Below are 20,354 nucleotides of genomic sequence, written 5' to 3' on the forward strand. Positions count from 1 at the left end.
ACGGATGAGCTAGTGCATAGATACAGAGTGTTCGGACTCTTCAAGACACCATTTACTAGAATTTTACATAACAGGTGTATTTATAGAACACATGTACAACCCAGTGGGGCATCTTGGCACTAATAGCAGAAACCTGCTACCCAACTCAATGGTACTTGTTAGGCAAGAATTGATGTAGCAACCCTGTGGGAGACTACACAACACTTGTCCTCTTGGTAATCGGTAACCCACCTTTTGGTATAGCCTGTACTACACAGGTTGGTACTGTGACTGAGCAGCCAGGCTTTTCTCAAGAGGGGTAAATGTGAGCTGTAGAGCTGTAGCAATGAAATTTGCAAATACAAGTAGCTAAGTAACACTTACACTCAAGGCTTTAGATAGTTATTTAACATCAATTTTTAAATAAGCATTCTTTAAAAAGAGCAATATAGGTAACAATCAAATATACTTCAAAATACTTTTCCAGAATCAACACAAAGCTAGTAGATGCTCTTTGGAGATGCTTTTTACACACTTCCTACAACCTGGGCGAGTTCACCAACTAGGACAGTAAAGGCATTTATATCTCACCAGTACACTTTGTAGATTGAGGTTCGTAGAAAGGAAAGGTTAAAGGAAGGAAAAAATTTAACAAGTTCTCAGAGCATGGGAGTATACTTAAATCTTCCAATGAAGTCTAGACAAAACCTTTCCCAGCTATAATAGTTATAAAAACCAAGAAATCACCTCTGAGGGACAGAAAATGTCAAAGTTAAATGGACTAGACGAGTCTGCAAGGAGCCGGGACAGCCAAAGTCAATTGGAGCACAGTCTATGGAGCCGAGGCACTTCTTAGATAAAGTATTGCACAAAGTTAGAGTAGAATCACTGTAGGGTCACAAGCTGTTACACTTGTGGAGGAGAGAGCTGAAATCAACTCTAGGAAAGTAGCTACTGCAAGTCTCAACTGAGAAGAGCAAAGCAAAAGACACTGATTTAAGTACCCCAAGTCGGAACAGTACCTCTGGCTAGAAGAAGAGTGGTCCAGCTGCCTTCTGTCTGGTTGCAGTGATGCAGATGCTGGGTTCCTGAGCCTCAGTCGTGGGGACAAGAGGGAGGACGTCTGGAGGACTCCTGCGGCAGCAATTTGGGGGTCGCTGGCAGCTACGGCCTCTTTTCGGATCAGCAGCACTTCACGGTTTCAGCGTGCGGTAAACAGCACCACCTCGGATCTTGGATACTGGTTGGGCTTCCTTCACTCCTTGAGTCATACAGTCCAGTGAGGGGACTCTAGCTCTGGTCGTCCTGCTTCGGGAGGGTCCTTAGGAGACCCCTGGAGCTTCTGGCCAGATTGCAGACGTTGCACTCGACTACAGATTTCTCGACCCCTGGCACTCGGTTCCGGCAGCAGCAGAGAAGTACACATCAGTCGGGGAAGATGATCCAGTGGAGTTCATCTCAGGGTTAGTTGGTCCCACTAACCCAAGGTAAGAAGTCGTTCCTTCCGGAGCTTCTCTTGTCGATCAGAAAAAGGAGTTTCAGCACAGCAGCAGGGTTTCACTGGGTCATTCAAAGGTCCAGGAGGATGCAGCAAGCTTCGGTCACAGTTTCTTCATCTGGTGTTCTTCCCAGTGGTCGACTCTGCCTCTAGTCCCATAACCCGCCCTAGGCTGTCACTCAAAGAGCAGGGTGGCTGTCCTGAAAGTACAGCCCGACAATCAGGACTGGGTGCATTCATACATTCCTAGACAAAGGACGGGGGAGTTTCGGGAGCCTCCCTCACTTCCTGCCCTTCCAGACACAATGGAGCAAGAGGCGGGTTTCAGTACTGAAGCCTGCCAAAGGCAAAATTAACAAAGGTCTCAAACCTAGCTTGGCGTGCAGAGTAAAACCCAAGAAAGACCTCACAAACAGAAAATGGCAAAAAAAAGAAGACCGGACTATTTTGACAAAATGGTCATCCATGGGTGCTATACTGCAGCTGAGGATTCAGCCTGCGGTAGAAAAGCACAATGGTTGCAAAAGTAAACCACTGCCACCAGCCATTTAAAGTAGTGAGGGTAACATAAAAAAATGTTACATGACTAGGTAGGATAAAGGGCTACTAAGTAACCCCCCCAGCACTCCACATAAGATGGTGTGTGTTGAACCTACAAAGAGAAAAGGTAAGTAAAGTCAATTTCACTTTACTATTCTTGGGGACAGAAGTTCACACAAGAAAAGGTATTTAAACATTATGAGCAATCTAAAGGATTTCTGTGACACTGCATTGAAGGTACTGTGTGTCACCACACAAAAAGAAGATTCCTAGTTTGTCAGATGCCAAAAACAAAGGAAACATAATCCAAATCAGGTCAACACACGCGAGAGAGTGAGAAAAAGGGCTCACTCACTCCAGGGTTAAAATTAAAAAGTCCTAAAGTCCAGCAAAAGAGCTGGGGGTCTCTAAGGTGGGAGGAATTAAGCACCAAAATGAAAATTCATCCTAACAGTACTTATTTATCTAACTCAGAACGATAAAGGGCAGAATGGGCCTGCAGATTTTTGAACCTCTGACCAGGAGGTTAAACCAGTCTCTTTGGTGCACTGAACCACACACCAGACTAATATTGTGAGCAAGCGAAATAATTCCTTGCTGTCTTTAGGATAGCCAGGTTTTCCTTGGACAAGCAGAGTCCTTCAAACGGCAAGTCCCCAGGGACCAGTCCGCTAAGGAACATAATTGAGGGGGGCAGGTGGAGCACCTGAACCCACTGATTAGGTATTAGGTCGGACCTCTAGAGGCCACAGTAGTGCAGAGCACATCTCGAAGTCTGGGAACAAAATCCTGGTAAACCAATGAAAAGTTATCAGCAGGGGGTGACTGTTGGGAGACAGTTGCTGTTTGTGCACTACCTTCGAGGTGAAAAGTATTGGAGGAAATGCATACAGTCTGCCCCTCCAATCCCCGAGGGGTGCACAAAGAAAGCACAGGAAGCCCATTGCCGGACATATCTGAGAAGTGTAAATGTAAACTTCCTTTTGCTCATAGAAGTGAAAATATCCACCAAAGATTAGCCCTATTCTTTGGAATCAGGTCCAACACATCATGGGGAGCTCCCACTCAAGAGATCCTAGAACTGCCTACTGAAACAATGTGTATGAATGCTATACTCTACTGTTAGGTGAGAGGTGACTGAAAAGTTGTTCATGAAAAGCCAAATCTCTAAAGTTCACCTGCAGAGAGAAGGTGAGAGGGGCCAACCTGGTCTGTTCATATAGAACACGGCTTTGGTACGGTTGGTGTAGAGGAGGACCAGTTGGCCCTGAGGGAGAAGTTAAAAGCCTTGGGGCCAGGTAAAAGGACCAACATTTGGGAATGTTGATTAGCTGATAACTCTCCTGTGGAGACCACAGGTCGTTCTAGAGATGATCCACAATATGATGCACTGCATTAGAGAATACTAGATCAGCATACTCTGTCAGTGAAGGAATTTAAAATGGAGCCCTCTAATTACAGATTGAGGCTCTGAATACTGGGGCCAACATTACACAAAGTGCAGCTGAAACATGTACAACCTGGAATGAGGAACCACAAGCATTCAGGAGGCTATCAGACCCAGACACGTTTGTAAAAGGACAACGAGGCATGGGAGCTTGCAGGAAGATTGCAGAGATCATAATGTCCTGCACCTTCTAAGAGGGGGCGAGTATATTGTTTTGGGTAATTGGGGAGTGGAAGAGAAGCTCTACCCTGCTGGTGTCTCAGATTAGTACAATAAACCTGATGCCTAAATTCAGTGTTGAACATTTTTTTCAGGAACCAGCCTAGCTACGCCGTTCGAAAGGCCCCCGAGCACAGAGAGTCTTACCATCAATTGCCGCAACTGCGAGGAAATAGAATCCAGTAACTCCCATACTTATCCGATATGAATATGGTAACAAGCTCGCAATTATAAGCCTCAGAAGAAGAGCAAGGACTGCTCGAAACACGTGTCAGGCTGTTCTACTATACTTTGCAATACATTTGCAACTTAAGCAGTATTGGATTCATTATTGTGTTGGTGCAGTGAAACTGGAAAACCTACTATAGTTTTGCTTTACCGTGTAGTACCTGAGCAAGGCACTCACATCCTCAGGTTGCCTGCTGCCTCCCTACTATTAAGTCTTAGCAAGCGCAAGGTTCCATAATTTGCTTTTTTGTGCCCCATAACCATGTTTGAACATTTTTTGTAGTTTACTGACTGACCCTGTCGGAAGACCAATTCTAAGGTGATCCAAAGTGAAAGGAGAGCTTTCTCTGCAGTTGATGCCCTTATCAACCAGACATCTAAATAGATAGATGTGAATGCCCCTCTGACATAGAGAAGCCTTCACTGCCACCATCACCTGTGTACTGGTACAACTGACTTGCCGTGGCGAACCGTAGATATTTCTGGTGAAGAGTCCATATAAGAATGTGCATATATGCGTCATGAAGATCTAAGGGCCAAAGCCACACTGTTCTTCAGAGAGCAAAGATGTGTTACAATTTTTAAACGCTCCACTGGTAGGAAAGGATTGATGTTTGAGGGATCCAGAATAGTCAATCACCCCCTACAAACCCCACCATTGCTGTTATTCAGAACTGCCAAGAAATTTGAATCAGTCGAGTTATTCAGTGGAATTGCTCTCTAGCGTGTTGAGTCAAAGTAGTTTCTCGATCTTGTTCTGCAGCACTGGTGAAAGTTGATGCAGGAAGGGGTTGAGGGCGAGATGGGAGGAGAAGAGTGAGAAGGGAAAAAGAGATCTAGGTGGGAAGCCTGTATCAGAGACGGATCACTGAAATGGTTCTGAATCATGGTATGTCAAGCAGGCAGATGGAAAGAAAACCAATTAGCGCTCACCAAACAACCCTCCTCCTCTGAGCCCCAAACACCAATACACAGCTGTTTGGTAGCACTTGCCCTGCAAAACAAACATTTGTTTTTTCTGTGGAAGAGGACAGTCTTCTTCAACAAGGCTTTACTCCTTAGGCATTTCGTTTGTGGACCTGAAGATCCACTTCTTCTGTCTCTTAAGAGTGGGCCTGGAAACCAAAGAAACCATCTACAGGACACTGCCTGTCACTTTACAGTCTGCTTCATAAAGGCCAAAAGAAACTTGGATGTGTAGTGTCTGAATTCATGGGGTAGGTGTGGGGCCCTAAGAGGCAATGACAGGTTGGTGGTGCTAGCAGCAGAACCTGCTTTGAAACCTGTGGGGGCGAGGGCTCCCTTGAGGCCAGAGTTCCCAAGGGAGCCACAATCATGGTCGGGCATGAAGAAGCCAAGGCAATCGACCAAAATTAACTCCCCACAACAGAAGGAGCAGCAGCCAGCCCAGAGAACCAAGAAAACACCTCCCTAATGAGCTGGGAAAAGAATTGCCTCGTCGTTGGGGGAAGTCAGCCCCTAATCTCCTACACAGGTTGGTAGTGTGGCTGAGCAGCCAGGCTTATCTCAAGAGGGGTCAATGTGAGCAGTAGGGTTGTAACGCAGATGTGACTTAAATAGCTAAAACACTGTCGACATTGATTTATGACTGGTACATTTAGAGCAATACTGAGTTTGGGGTATAGGATTAGATAGATGAATAAAACAAAGGTTAATAATTAATGAACTGGTTAAGTACTTTTTAAACCTTCTAATGCAAAGTAAATTAACCCTTTCCTGGAGGAAAGGCAAAAGCACCAAGTCAGAGGAAGAAGAGTCTCTCAGGGAGCCAGGACAGTCAATGTTTAGTTGAACAAAGTCTAGGTGAGCTGAAGATCTTCTTTGCAGGTAAGTAAAAGTCTTGCACAATGTTTTTAGAAAAGTTTGCAGAAATAATATTCACTTGAAGGGCCACAAACTGGGAGGCTTGTGCGGGGCAAAGCTGCAAGCAACTCTAATGGCAACCAAGACAAGTTTCAACTGAGAACAAGTAAGGCTACACAACAAGCAAGTCCTCTTAGGTTTACAGTACCTTTGGTTAGAAGAAATGGTTTCAGCTGGCTTCTGTTCCTGTGTTGCTCTGCAGATCCCGTTGTTCCTGGGCATCAGTCATAGGGACAAGAGGGAGGACTTCTGGGGACTCTTGCAACACAACGGGAAGGTCGGCGGCAGCAAAGGTCAAACTTCAATTCAGCAGCACTTTGCGGTTTCAGCTCCTTGCGTCTACAGCAAATAGCAACACCGCGATTCTCGGATACCACTTCAGACTTTCCTTGCATCTGGGGTCCTGCACCATGTTGAGGTAGCTCAGGCTTGGTCAGTCCTGCTTCAGGGAAGTCTAGAAAATCTTCCTGGCGCTCGGGAATGACTTAAAAGCGATGCACTCGATCTGGTGTTCCTCTCCCTGGCACTTCAGTTCCAGCAGCAGCAGCGGTGGAAGTACAGCCAGCTCCGAGAGGATGTCCAGACGAGTTCACTTTGGGGTTGATTGGACCCACCAACCTAAGGGGAGAAGTCGTCCTTGCAGGGCTTCTCTAGTCAAGGCGAATTCGGAGCTTCAGCACAGCAGCAGGGCTTCAACGGGCAAACAAACAGTCCAGGAGTTGCAGGAGGCGTCTCTTCCAAGTTCTTCTTTGGATTCCTTTGTCCAGTGATCGACTGTCTTCCAAGCCAAAAAGCCTCGCTTTTATGCAGGCTTCTCCCATTCATTCCAGTCTAGCTGTCACTCACACAGCAGGGTGGCTGTCGTTGCCGGACAGCCAGCCGGCCAATCACCTTTGGGTGCATTCCTGTAACCAAGGGGATTAAGCACAGGGAGCTTCGGGCACCTCCCTCACTTCCTGCCCCTGCCTGACATACTTGAGCCAGAGGCGGGCTTCACTCATGAATCCTGTCAAAGGCAAAACGAACAAAGGGACCAAACCTGGTTTTGCGCGCAGAGTAAATCTCAAGAAGGACCTTTACAACAAGAAATGGTGAAAAAAAGAAGACCAGGGCCATTTTGACAAAATGGGCCCCTGTGGGTGCCTTACTGCGGCTACGACCGCAGCCCGCTGTAAAAACACACAATGGTAGTAAAACGTAAACCACCGCCACCAGCCATTACTTGTAGATAGGGTAACATAAAAAATGTTACATGAGAAACTAGAAAAAGGGGATACTAAGTAACCCCTCCAGCACCCTATTGTAAGATAGTGTGTGCTGGGTCTAGAAAGTAACAAAACGTAATTAAAGTCATTTTTACTTCACTGCTCTTGGAAACAGTAGTTTTACCAAGAGAAGGTATTTAAACCTTTGGGAAATCTAAGAGACATCCATGTGCCACTGCACTGAAGGTGCTGTGTGTCAATGTAAAGATGATGCCTATGGAGTTTGTCAGACACCAAAGTCAAAAGAAACACAGAGTCCAAATCACAGAAAAATACTTGAGTGGGAAAAAAGGTCTCGCTCTCTCCAGGTTAAAAATTAAAAGTCCTAAAGTCCAGCAAAAAGAGCTGGGGGTATCTAAGGTAGAAGGGAATTAGCACAGCCATGGAAGCTCGATTAGCCCCTCTTAAATCCTTCGACCTTTGTCAATGTCTTACCATTGATCAACTCACTGACCATTTTAGAAAGACGGAGGTAATATTAAGTCCTATGGTGACCTTTATGTTGATCTACCATCCAACTTGTCTATGAGGAGCAGTTTACTTGGATTTTCACCTTGATATTAGTTTTCTATGCTAGGGCTACCAGTTCACCTCAAAGCCACCCTATTTCCTCCCTTTGCTCTGCAACCAGGACCACTAGTTATGAATACGTATGAGGAAGGATCGCAACTGCTCCTCTATGTGGTGGGAGTAATGACTTGGTTTGTGTTACTCAGCCCGTCTTCTGTTAAAGACCTCTCATCTGCATCCAAACTGTAGGCAGTATCTCTGGTTCTTTATTGCAAGGATTCATCAGGATGAAACTCTGTTTCCCAATTTCATTAGGCATTTGAGCAAGGCATGAGCAAGGCAATTTTATAGGCCAGGTGATCTATTCACATCTCCCTCTGACTGGATAGGCTGTGGAAATGGCAGAATGCATGGAGGAGCCATTTGACACACTGACTGATCATCCCCCACCCCCTTCAACTCCTAAGCCTCTAAAATCAATCTGCAACCTGAAATTTAATATATCAACCTCGCTCTTGACTGCCTCAATGTGCTTCCTTCGACTTGCACTTCTTAGCAGTACATCTTGAAGGAGTTGAACCTCTCATTGTGGACATTTTCTAGAAGGGGCAGGTCGGGTCTGGTCAGCCTCTGGAGTGTATCATGCAATTCTCTTGGCAGTTCTCTCAACATGGAGCATGAAGTATGAACCGATTCCACTTCAGCTAGACTTTCATTGGAAGACCTCTCCAATAGCTTAAAAAAGGTGACAGGACCGTAGCCAGCCATTTTAAGTATTTTTTCACAGGATTGCATGCTTTGCAACAAGAGGCTTTTTTTTATTTTAAAAAGGCTTTATTTATTTGTACATCATCAGTGCCTCTTGATACAGATATTTCCAGTGATATACCTTGTTGAGAAAATCAACAAAGGAATTATCATCACATGCCCTTTCAACAGTTTCGCTAATGACAATGACGGTATTATCTAATAATTTTCAACCCCCCCTTAACAAAGTCTGTAAACCCCAACCAAAACACGTGTGGCACAACACAGACCAAGGAAGACAGTGGTCTTAGTATCTCCCACTCTTTGGATTTCCAACCCTTCGTGCTCACAGTATTGAGAAACCTTTAAGCACCCCTGGTTAATGAAACTGTTGTTCTGTTTCCCTGGCGTGTTCGTGGAGACACAACCATGAGGAATTTCTGGTATTGTCCATTCACTAGTGCGCATATGTTTTCCATTGCTAGCACCCCCCAAATCTTAACCCACCACCAAGCCACCACCGGGCCCTCCTCAGTTTTCCACCCCTGGGCCAACGTCATCCTGGCCGCAGCCAGTAGCTGTGTGATGAGAGTCGCTGTTGCGGCATAAATATCCTCCACAATCACACCCAGGAGGATCATCTTCGGGGACTGCAGAAGTTGTACCCCCACTATATCTTTAATGTGCCCCAGAATTCCTTCCGAAAGATGCAGGCGTTTGGGCAGGACAACCACATGTGTCCCAGATCTCCTATTTCCCAGCATTTCCTCCAGCAGAGGGTAGATCCTTCAATTCATTTTGTGTTTCCGTTGTGAGGTTAAGTACCACCTGTAGCAAATTTTATAGGCCGATTGCTTAATGGTCGTGCATCTTGATGCCTTATAGGCCCTCTTCCAAATCCGTTCGCAATTGTCCTCTGTAATTGTAGTTCCTAGGTCCCTTTCCCGCCTATCCATGAGCCTACTTTCCGGCCCTGCGCTGTCAAGCAGTCTGTCACAGAGAGACACCCTTCGCTAACATCCTCTCCCGCATTGTCAATTCCAAACCTGTTTGTCCCCCTCAAACCCACCTCTTTCACTACCTTGTGTGTGATTCAATGCCTTATCTGAATGTAACAGAATGAATATATCTCTCTCTCTCCCCTCTCTCTCCCCTCTCCCCCCTTCCTCCTTCCCCCTCCCCCCCCACATGGAATCTACCATTACATTCCTCAAACGGAGTGGGACTCAGAGATCCGACAACCTGAGCGCTGCACGCCCCCCAACACCCCAATTCTCCCAAAAGATATTACTCCATTCCAGGGTGAAATCCATGTTGTAAACCCATTGGGCTGTAAGGCCGAAGAGCCAGGGTTATTTCCTTCCATCGCATATTTTGATCCCAGTATCCCAGAGTGTTTTGGTTGCCTCTAACAGTGGACCACCTGTCCCCCTGACCGCGTTTATAACAAACTGCATGACCCCCAGCGGAATAGATGTAGCTTCCTGCCCTATTTTGCACCAATCCTTCTCGTGTTCATTCCCCGACAAGTACAACACGGGACAATCTGGGCCATCATTTTGTATTGCTTTATCTCAGGCACTCCCAATTCTCCCATCAGTGGTTATCTACAGAGAACCGCCCTAGGGACCCTCTGTCTTTTCTTATGCCAGATAAAAGAGAAAATCTCCTTTTGCAGCGATTTAACCACATGAGATGGAATCTTCACAGAGAGGGCACCCACTACATATAGCAAACGAGGAAGTAGCGTCATCTTCACTGCCGTTATGCGGGTAAACCATAATAGCTTGTGTGCATCCCACCTATTGAGGTCTGTGGTCAGTTGCTTCTGCAACAGGGGGATATTTGCCCTGTCGAGAGCTTTGTAGTCCCTCATCAGGGTGAGCCCGAAATAGTCGATCTCCCTATGCTCCCAGATCAGCAGGAATCTCTTCTGGGTTATCTGACATGTTAAGTGCCTTTGATTTGGTGTAAGTTATATTGAAGCCTGAGACTATTGCAAAGTCGTTAATGCAGTCATGACTCAATAAGGTGTTTTGTGTTTCTCATAAATAATAGCAAGTCATCCGTGTATAGCGCAATCCTGTGTGGCTCGCCTTTGCTGTCCACCCCCATTATAGCCTGTTCCTGTCCAACTAGGGCTGCCAGTGGTGTCATGGCAAAGATTAACAGCGAAAACGGGCATCCATGGCGTGTACCGCATCAAATCTTTACCTGTGTTGAAAATGGCCCATTAACCATCCATTTCATTTGGAAATTGCCCATTACCATACGAGTGAACTCTGGGCCACAACCAACCACCACCAATGTTTGTCGTAGAAACCCCTAATCTAGGCTGTTAAAGTCCTACATGGCATATAGGGCTGCTATAAAGAATAGTTTTGCCCTGTTCTGGTCCCCTGGTCAATTACATCTATAGCTTGTCTAATATTGTCCTACATATGCCTGCCCCAAATAAACTCGGCCTGATCTACATGGATCAATTTGGGTGAGATTATCAGTCGGCCGGCCAGGATTTTGGCGTATATTTTAGCATCCCAGTTTAGCAGGATGATGGGTTGGTAATTGGTACAGTCCAGACGGGATACGTCAGGTGTATATGATACAGGTTGCAACTGCAAAGACTTATGTAAATCAATTGGAATCGTATTCACAACAACCTTATTCAGAATGGGCGCAATAGGTTTAGTTTAGTTAAGTTTCCAGTTGAAAATTCTGATGAAGGTGCTACTCTTGATCCCTGCCCCACTGCATCCCCTGGTATTAGCAGCCATGCTTATGTCACGGCTAGACTATTGCAACTCCTTGTATCTAGCCCAACCTAAGGGCCTGATCCAACAGCTGCAGCGGCTCCAGAATCTAGCTGCTCGGGTGGCAACTGACACGCCTTTTGGTGCACACATCTCCCCCGTGCGCTGGACTCTCCACTGGCTTCCTGTAGCCCAGCAGGTCGATTTTAAGGAATTATGTATAGTGCATCGAGCCCTGCATAATCAGGGTGCTGAATATCTCTAAGCCAAATTCGCCCTTTACTACCCTACTCGTAGTCTTCGTTCTGCCGCAGCAGAACAACTTGTAGTGCCAAGATACAAACAGTCTTGTGTTGGTGGCCGGGCCTTTTCCGTTGCCGCAGCTACTTTATGGAATGACCTCCCGCTTTTCATAAAGAAAACACCCAATTATCTAGCTTTCAGAAGACTCATGAAAACCCACTTATTTTAGGCCTGTCCTGCAGTGACCTCTATCTCCTCTCGCAAAGCGCCAAGATACTTTCGGGTAACCGTGCGCTCTAGAGATTATGATAACATAACATAACCAAGTTTAGTTTGAGTGCGAGCGACCATACTAGGTTTACATTTCCAAGGTGGAATAACCACTTCCATCTATGTCCATGCTATTTTCGCCCACATTCACAGACTTCTTATTTACACCAGCCACTTTGGTGAATGGTGAGCTGTTCTGGGGTGGCTCAATAGGGCACGCCTGAACCAGGGCACTCAGTCCGACAGTGAGCTGATTACCAGTAGCATCAACCGAGTCTGCGGCTGGCTCACTGACCACTTCCGGTACTACTTCCTTATATATGCAATTTTGTTTTGATTCGCCACCTGAGGATTTTCTGGCATTCGGTCTCTTGGAATACAAGAATGCTTGTGATACCACTTTCGGTTTCACTTTTTGAAGCACCTTTCCACCTTTAGTTTTCTTCCAAGCCGTGTCTACCAGAGAAATCGTTTCCTTGGTAGGAAAGGGTTTCAAAGCATATTCCCCAGTAATTGTCGAATCCATAGAGGTACCAACTTCCTTCACTGTTTTACGGACTCGATTTATGATCTTAAGAAGCAACACTGACTGTTCATCAATTTATTTCCTCCAGACGTTCACATTTTTCTACTAACATAGTTAACAAGTTGTCTAGTATCCAAAACATCCCTTTGGAATTCATACTACATCTAATTCCATCCAACATCTTCAATTGTGACTTATTTTCGACTAAATACACACCTAGACTCATGCTAGTGTTATTAGGAACTTAAGAATACACACTTTAATTTCTATTTTTTTCAGGTTGTAATGCATTGGTGTTATTGTGCATTTCTCAGTTTTCAAAGAATAATTCATGTTCCACCTCTAATACATATGGAGTAGATGAAATATCTCTATCATCTCCCATGTATTCTGCCTCTGAAACATCCATTACTAGGACTAAGTTTTTAGATGCATTAAGTTCAATCTCGTCACTTATATGTGGGTTTTTATGAACCAGCGCAATGGTGTGTAATGGGTCAGTACTTATTTCCATATTTTTTCTATCCATTACACATGGGGTACTTATAGATACCTTAGTTAACAAGTCCGATTAGAACTCGGACATTTCTTCGTGTGAGTAGGAGGTGCAACTATTAGGATCTTTCTGAGACGTTATTGCAGTAAGAGGTCTAATAATCACTGATTCAAGCAACTTAGTTCCTATGCAAGCCAAAGAATTACTAAGGTCTTCAGCAATTTCTTTGGCCGCTATCTCCTCTGCGACAGTCCATTGCAGGGAATTTAGCCAAAAATGTGGTCAACTTTTTGGATTTAGTAGTTGTGCCATTTGTTGAAATGGTCTTTGGGGTGCACATTCTGCGACAACGCCGCACCGCCAGTGGAATACTTTGAGATTCATCTACCTCACTTTTGAGATTACTCATCTCTTCGAATGCTACCATGTACCGGACAGGACAAACAATACAGTGCAGACAAAGTCTTGTTAACACTTACTTATACCCAAATTATTCACAATTCATCACAACACGCTACAATACAAAGAAAGGACTGCACAATGCAACTAAGCTGACCAAAACAAAGCAGCTACAACTGCTCTACAGTGGGACATACTATCAAAGCAGAGAATATTATGCGATATAACTTTCCAATCATCGTCTATGCAATTAATTAGCTAAACTCCTTCAACGACAATACTTGGTTCGAATTTGGTCCAGATATTACACTACACCAATTGCATGTATGTACACGTGGTGGTGGTTTTGTGGAATTACAAAGTGCAAACACCACTTGCCACCACTTGTCAACAGTATTAACAATTCTCAGCCGCTTATCACTAGTTACGGCCACCAAACATCCAACAAATATCAGAGGACTTGGCGTGCGTGCAGCCAAGACCCACAAGGTAGGCAAGTGAAATCACACCGCTAGAAAAGAAACTCTTTAGGGACACAATTAAACACACCCCAAGTCAAAACCCTCTATGTACTTGACAAAAAATAAAATACCCATGCAGTTGCTAGCATTTTTTCACAACGGCATCCAGCGTACCGCACTTTTTAAATGAGGCGGTGTGCCTGGAATACTAGCACAATCAGAAAGGAAAAGTCACCCAGCAGGCTGCAACGGAGCGGGTGCCGTGATGAAGGCAATGCAGGGTTGTGCTAGTATAGAATTCCAGGACACTACAAGAGTCTCACACACATCTCACCCAGCCATGTTTGCGGGAATAAGGAGAAAGTGGGTCAGCTGAATTCAACTCAGCATATGCAGCGGCTGCCGACGGCCCACGAACAGCGAACAGCAAGCTACTTTGCAAACGACTTCGCAATGCGCATGCGCTAATGCGCTCGGCCCCAAGTATTTGAATGCCTTCTGGGTAAGGGGAGGGGCCAGATTCTAAAATCAAAAATAAAAGATATTTAGCAACTTAAATAGCAACTTATTGTAATACAGAGCACCCGTAACTCCTTCAGGCTAATATAGGGCTCCAGCTTCTTAAAGAATAGTCTGTACCACAAAATTGTTCCAACAATCTTTAGCGTCTGCCAAGCCTTTTGAACTCCAATACAGCAAACAGCAAGCTACTTTGCAAGCGACTTCGCAATGTTTTATACCTGACCTCAGAGACACGAACACATGGATACAAAATTCCTGCGATATGATACGATATGGCATTAATAACGCGCCTATACACAAGTGTTTCAAGGAGCGACGAGGCAAGGGAGGGCAGAATGAGGGAAGACAGAGGCAACAATCCTCCTAGGCCAGGTGTCATTCAGATCATGCAAGTGCATAGGAAGGGGGAAAGTGCGGGGGGGAACGAGGGAGGGGACAGTGCAGTACATGGAATAAATAGAATAAATAAACAATAAGTAAAAGTACGGCCAGCTGGTGGCAAGTGCAAGGGTAAATAAATGCAGACATCAGGTGTCAAGTGCTGGTAGGGGGATTGCAGGGATACAGAAAAAGGCCCCAAGTGCGGGGGTTGCCAGGAAGGCAGTGCAGGTGTGCGAATGGCAGGGGAAGGGACCTGGGCCCGAGATCAGAGGGTGGCCAGGGTTACTGGTCATTTGGTCGAAAAAAAAGGTCGATGCAATTTGGTCAAAAGACAAATGGTCGGAAAAAAAATTGTATTTTCACTTTTTTTTTTGGGGGGGGGGGGGCGGAGGGGGACCCCCCCCAACCCCCTTTTTTTTGCTTAAAAACCCTTTTTTTTCTAAACGAAAACATGAAAAATTTATATAAAATAAAAGAAAAATTCAACCATTTGTCTTTCGCCCAAATTGCATGGACCATTGAACCGGAGATAGCTCTACTCAAGTTTCAGGGAGGCAGGGAGGCTGCTCCAGAGGGAGGCCCCAGCAGACAAAAGAGATCTACCACCAACTCGTTGCTTGGAGAAGCGACTGACCCTGAGGGAGTTGCAGGCGGATGAGCGAAGAGCTCGAGAAGGAATATATTTAGGAAGAGAGTTGAAGGTATTGAGGCCCCAGGCCCCGAAGGCCTTGTGGACAATGCAGAGGGTTTTGAACTTAATCCTCACAGCCACTGGGAGCCAGTGCAGAGATTTCAGTCATGGGGAGATACGATCCCTGGGCTTGAGGCCAAGGACAAGTCTCACAGTCCTATTCTGGCTGAGTTGCAGAGAGTAGAAGCTGGCAGATTTAGAAAAAGGCTGTTGCAATAGTCTAGCCTAGAGAGAACCAGAGCTCTGGAGACACTGAGCTTCTGGGGGAAGGAGAGGAAAGGAAGAATACCTCTGAGGAGGTGCAGCTGGTAGTGTGACTTCCTAGAGACGTCAGAGATGTCAGGAGAGTGTGGAGTTGAAAATGACCCTGAGGTTTTTAGCCTCGCAGGTGGGAGTAGGAAGTGGGCCAAGAGAGGCCGGCCAGAGAGTGAAAGAGATCATTGGCGGCACACCACTCCTGGATGGCGGACAGACAGAGATAAGAGAGGGAGAAGAGGAGGCTGAAGGTAGCCTGAAAATGAGCAGAGTGTCATCCGCATAGCACTGGAAGTTGGGGCAGAGCGCAACAATGCGGTGGGCAAGAAGTGCCAGGTATTGGTTGAACAGCCAGGGAGAGAGGTTAGACCCCTGGGGAACACCAAAGGTAGAGATAGAGGAGAGGAGAGGCGAGGGAGCCAAGTTGAACCTGGGAGGGTCGATCGGAGGAAAGAAGTCAGCCACGCCAGGGCATGACCAGTGATACCCAGGTTATCACAGAGAAGGTTCAGCAGAATGGCATGGTTGACCATGTCAAAGGCAGAAGAAAGATCAAGTAAGATGAGGAAACATGGGGTGTTGGAATCAAGGTTGGAGAGCAGGTCTTCGGGTATGTTCAGGAAAGCAGTTTCCGTGCTTCTGGCAGCTCTGAAGCCAGACTGATGATCATGGAGACAACCAACAGATTCAGTGTGAAGATTGAGCTGGGAAATGGCCAGCTTTTCCAGGAGTTTGCCCAGGAAAGGAGTGATGGAGATTGTCCGATAGTTAGCCGGGCAGGACAGGTCGGTAGAGGGTTTCTAAGAGGGTGCGCAAGGGAGTGCTTCAGGGGGGGTGGGAAGACTCCAGTGGCGAAGGAGTGGTTGCAGAAGTCAGCCAGAGCAGGTGCCAGGGAGTCAACGTGGTCCTTGATGGTTTTGGAGGAACACGGATGAACCTGTTTTGACAAGACTTTCATAGATCGGACTTGTCTAGAAACCTTGTCTAGGGAGAACAGAGGAAATGCAGAGAAAGAGGGAGGAGAGGTGGCCGAAGAAGGGCCAGAGGAAGAGCAGGGAATAGAGGGAGGAGGGGGAGAGGAGGAGAGAGAGTGCTAGGCCATAAAGACCGCATATGGAAACTAAGGCACAATAACCATATACCAGAATGACACGTCAGACACGAGGTTCGTTTCCCAAACAAGTCTGGTTTATTTCAAAGTAAACCCAGTCAGCCGACCGGGTCTCAACGTCTCGCGACGTGTGTTCCCATACCCCGTGAGACACGAGAGAGCGAACAGTGCTCAAGCAGCAATATATATACATTACACAAGCTTTGTGAAGGCAATTCAATCTGCCCACATACATGTCATACAGGCTAGGGTTCGGTGATTGACAATTATGACAAATATGACAAGTCTTCATTCAGTCTAAACATAGTTATTCTAGCAAAGGCAGCAGGGACATCTTTCTGTTATGGGGAACATGGAGCTCTGGCGCAGCAAGGATATCATGTTCTTACCACGTTATCTGTGTGTTTCGGTTCATGAGCTAAGGGTCAGACAGTTCTGAAACAAAAAATACCACTCTCCGCAAAGGAGCACCGCTAGGAGAATATCATTCATGTTTAACTGCCTTTTACAACAGCGTTTGCAAGACAAAACAGCACCTGGACTACTGATTAGATGCGGCTTCAAGGACTCAGTAAGAGAAAAACAATGTATTGCTGCACAGTTTGGCATTCCTGTATATGTTAGTATTTCAGCATTCGGGCGGTGGTCTCTGACTGTATGCGGATTTGAAGCATAGAATACATTTGTAAACCGTACAACGAAAAAAGAAAAATGCAAATGGCCGACATTTCACAAAATGGACACCCTTTGGTTACATCTGACGATACCTAGATTGCGATTTTTGTCACATTATGCGATTTGCTTCTGGGCAACATGTTATACGTATACATATACTATGGGATTACTTTTCTGGTCTAACAAACCCTCCCTTTGGCCTGAAGCCAATAGCATCATCCATTCATCGCATCTTCGTCGGACCATGTGTCCAATTCCAAACTACTTCTGTCGCTACAATCGTCACCAGAAATATTAATTGCCATAAAGTCTTTAATTATTTCATTTTCGTGTTGTGCACCTTCACTTAACATGCAAGGAGGTTTCGTACTAATTGCATGTACACACTCATTTGTAATTTGGGAGAAGAGGACTGGCAGGCATTGTATGCAACAACAGCAGAACATGATGATTCCACATATCATAACCAAGATTGCAATTAGTTTCCATCCCCATGATCGTAGTAGTTCCCAGAACCATGAATTTATATTCAGATTCCAACCACCTACGGGAACGTGAATTTCAGAATTTAGGACATGCAATTTCTTAATCGCTTCAAATATCGTGGGAGAGGAGTCACTTACGAATACACAGCACGCTGACCCCACCAATTTGCATACTCATCCATGATCAGCCAAAATGATATCAACCACCATTCTATTTTGAAGTGCAATTAATCCAATTGCTTTTTGCTCTAATGTCATATTATAGAGTATATCCGTTGTTCCATTTATCGTTTTGTCTAACACCCTGGACAGTTTTCTTATATTCCATGAGTTGATAGCTTGTCCCCAAAATGGTATAAATGATTTCGCTATATCCCCTGCAATCTGTCCTCAAGTATCTTCTTGTCGTGGCCGAGATCTAGATAATCTTGCTATCTCAGAGGTTTTGGAAAGAAATACACCAGGTAAAAGTATCCCTAAATAACATGTCCCTCCCCAAGTACTAGGTAACCATGGAGCGGCTTGATCTCCACATATAAAATAGACAGAACCTCCTATATCGGATACATTACTCACCGTAATCATTTTTTTTTATGCTTGTATCTGCTTAGATTCACATGCTGTGCATAGGCCGAGATCTAGTGGAAGCTGCGGAGTATTACAGTTTGTTTTTCAAAACTCAAAAATTGGCGTCGACCTACGGCGTGCCAGTAATACTATCCCTAGTGTGACGTCCACTGTACCCATGATCCCTCACGCGTGTAGGACCCTCAGATTGTATTTTTTTCTGACATGAGGTAGCATGAGGAGTAGCGCGAGTACAGAGTATCCAAGCAGATAGATAAGACTACAAGCATCCATGCGCCTTCTCTCAGAGGGGAGGAAGGGCGGGCGCATGTGAATCTAAGCAGATACAAGCATCAGAAATACGATTACAGTGAGTAATGTATCCCTTCTGAGGCTGGTGGAATCTGCTTAGATCACATGCTGTGCATAGATTAGCGAGCAGTGTTAGAAGGAGGTCGGATGTGAGAAGGGTCATGAGCAAATAAATGTCTTAGAACCGCTTGTCCCACTTGAGTATCTGTCTTGGAATGGGTGTCAATGCAGTAGAGTGCTGAGTAAAAGTGTGACTAGAGCTCCAAGTAGCTGCTTTGCAAATGGTGTCAAGGGGTACATTTGCAATGAAAGCCAGAGTGGACCCAATGCCTCTTGTAGAGTGGGCTCTTGGCGTGAAAGGCAGAGTTTTGTCAGAAAGAGTAACACAGCTGGATACAGTTAACAATCCACTTAGAGATGGCACCTTTAGAGACTCGATCTCCCTCTCAGCCTGTAGCTACGGAGACAAACAGTTGGTCTGTTTTCCTTAGCGGTCTGGTTTTTGTTTACATAGTATAGGACCGCCCTACGCACATCTAGGGTGTGTAGTTTCACCTCAGCAGAGCTTTTGGGTTCTTGGAAGAAGGCCGGTAGCTCAATGGACTAGGTAACATGGAACTTTGAAATGAACTTAGGTGAGAACCGAGGGTGAGTTTGTAGAACCAGTTTATCCTTATGAACAGTAAAGAAAGTATCCTGCACTGACAGAGCCTGAATTTCACTGACCCTTCTTATGGATGTAATGGCTAGTAAGAAGGCTGTTTTATAAGTCAGGTGTTTGAGACTAGCTTTATGCCTGGGTTCGAAAGGGGGGCCCATGAGTTTAGCAAGCACCACATTAAGGTCCCACCCTGGTGGTGGGTTAGAAATTGGAGGGAGGAGTCTCTTCACCCCTTCCATAAAGGCTTTGACAACTGGCACCCTCCACCATGAAACTTTGTTATGGGAGGTGGTGTAGGCCGACAGCGCTGCCAGATGTACTTTGAGTGAATTAAATACCAACCCTGCATCCAGTAAGTGGAGCATGTAGGTGACAAAATGGGAAGGAGTGCAATCAACTGGGTTGATTTGTTTATTCTGGCACCAGATAACCCATCTTTTCCACTTATCAAAGTAACTGTGTCTCGTATTCGGTTTCCTTGATTCTTTTAGGAATTCCATGCATCTCTGTGGTAGATTGAGATGGCCAAACTCTATGACTTCAGGAGCCATGCTGCCAAGTTCATCGAGTTGGGTTGAGGATGCACTGTTTGTCCTCTGTGCTGGGAGAGTAGGTTGTGCCAGCACAGGAGTTTGATGGGTTCGCACACCACCAGTCTGCGCAGGTGTGGGAACCACGGTTGTCTTGTCCACATGGGAGCAACTAGAATGAGCGTCATCGAAACCCTGTGCATCTTGTTGACCACCTTCCTCATCAGAGGGGTTGGTGGAAAAGCGTAGGCAAACATCCCTGACCAGTTCATCCATAGGGCGTTCCCCTTGGAGCCTGGCTGGGGGAACCTGGATGCGAATCCTGGGCATTGTCTGTTTTCGCTTGTGGGGAATAGGTCTATAGTGGGGAAACCTCACTGTGAGAAGAGGTGTCCTACAACTTCTTCGTGTAGACACCATTTGTGTTCTTCTGGGAGGGGATCTCTGCTCAAAGCGCCCGCTAGTTAATTGAGATCCCCTGGAACATGTTGAGATGACAGGTAAATGTTCTGTCTGAGTGCCCATGTCCAAATTTTCTGGGCAAGCCTGGACAGATTTGGACCACGAGTGCCCCCCGGTTTGTTTATGTAAAACATTGCCGTCGTGCTGTCTGTTAAGATCTGCACTGACAGGTTCAATAGGTCGGGTTCGAACGCTCGAAGCGCTCTGAAGACTGCCAGAAGCTCTAACAGGTTAATGTGA

At 45.7% G+C, this 20,354-nt stretch overlaps 1 protein-coding gene across 2 annotated transcripts in view; it reads right to left on the minus strand.

Moving 5' to 3' along the window:
• The window catches only part of TDRD7 (tudor domain containing 7), a 2,843,905-nt gene that overhangs the window by 2,464,949 nt on the left and 358,602 nt on the right, over positions 1–20,354 (minus strand). The window lies entirely within an intron of this gene.

This window comes from Ambystoma mexicanum, chromosome 6q (assembly GCF_040938575.1).
Source record: "Ambystoma mexicanum isolate Mex_15411 chromosome 6q, UKY_AmexF1_1, whole genome shotgun sequence".
NCBI classification, from domain to species: Eukaryota; Metazoa; Chordata; class Amphibia; order Caudata; family Ambystomatidae; genus Ambystoma; species Ambystoma mexicanum.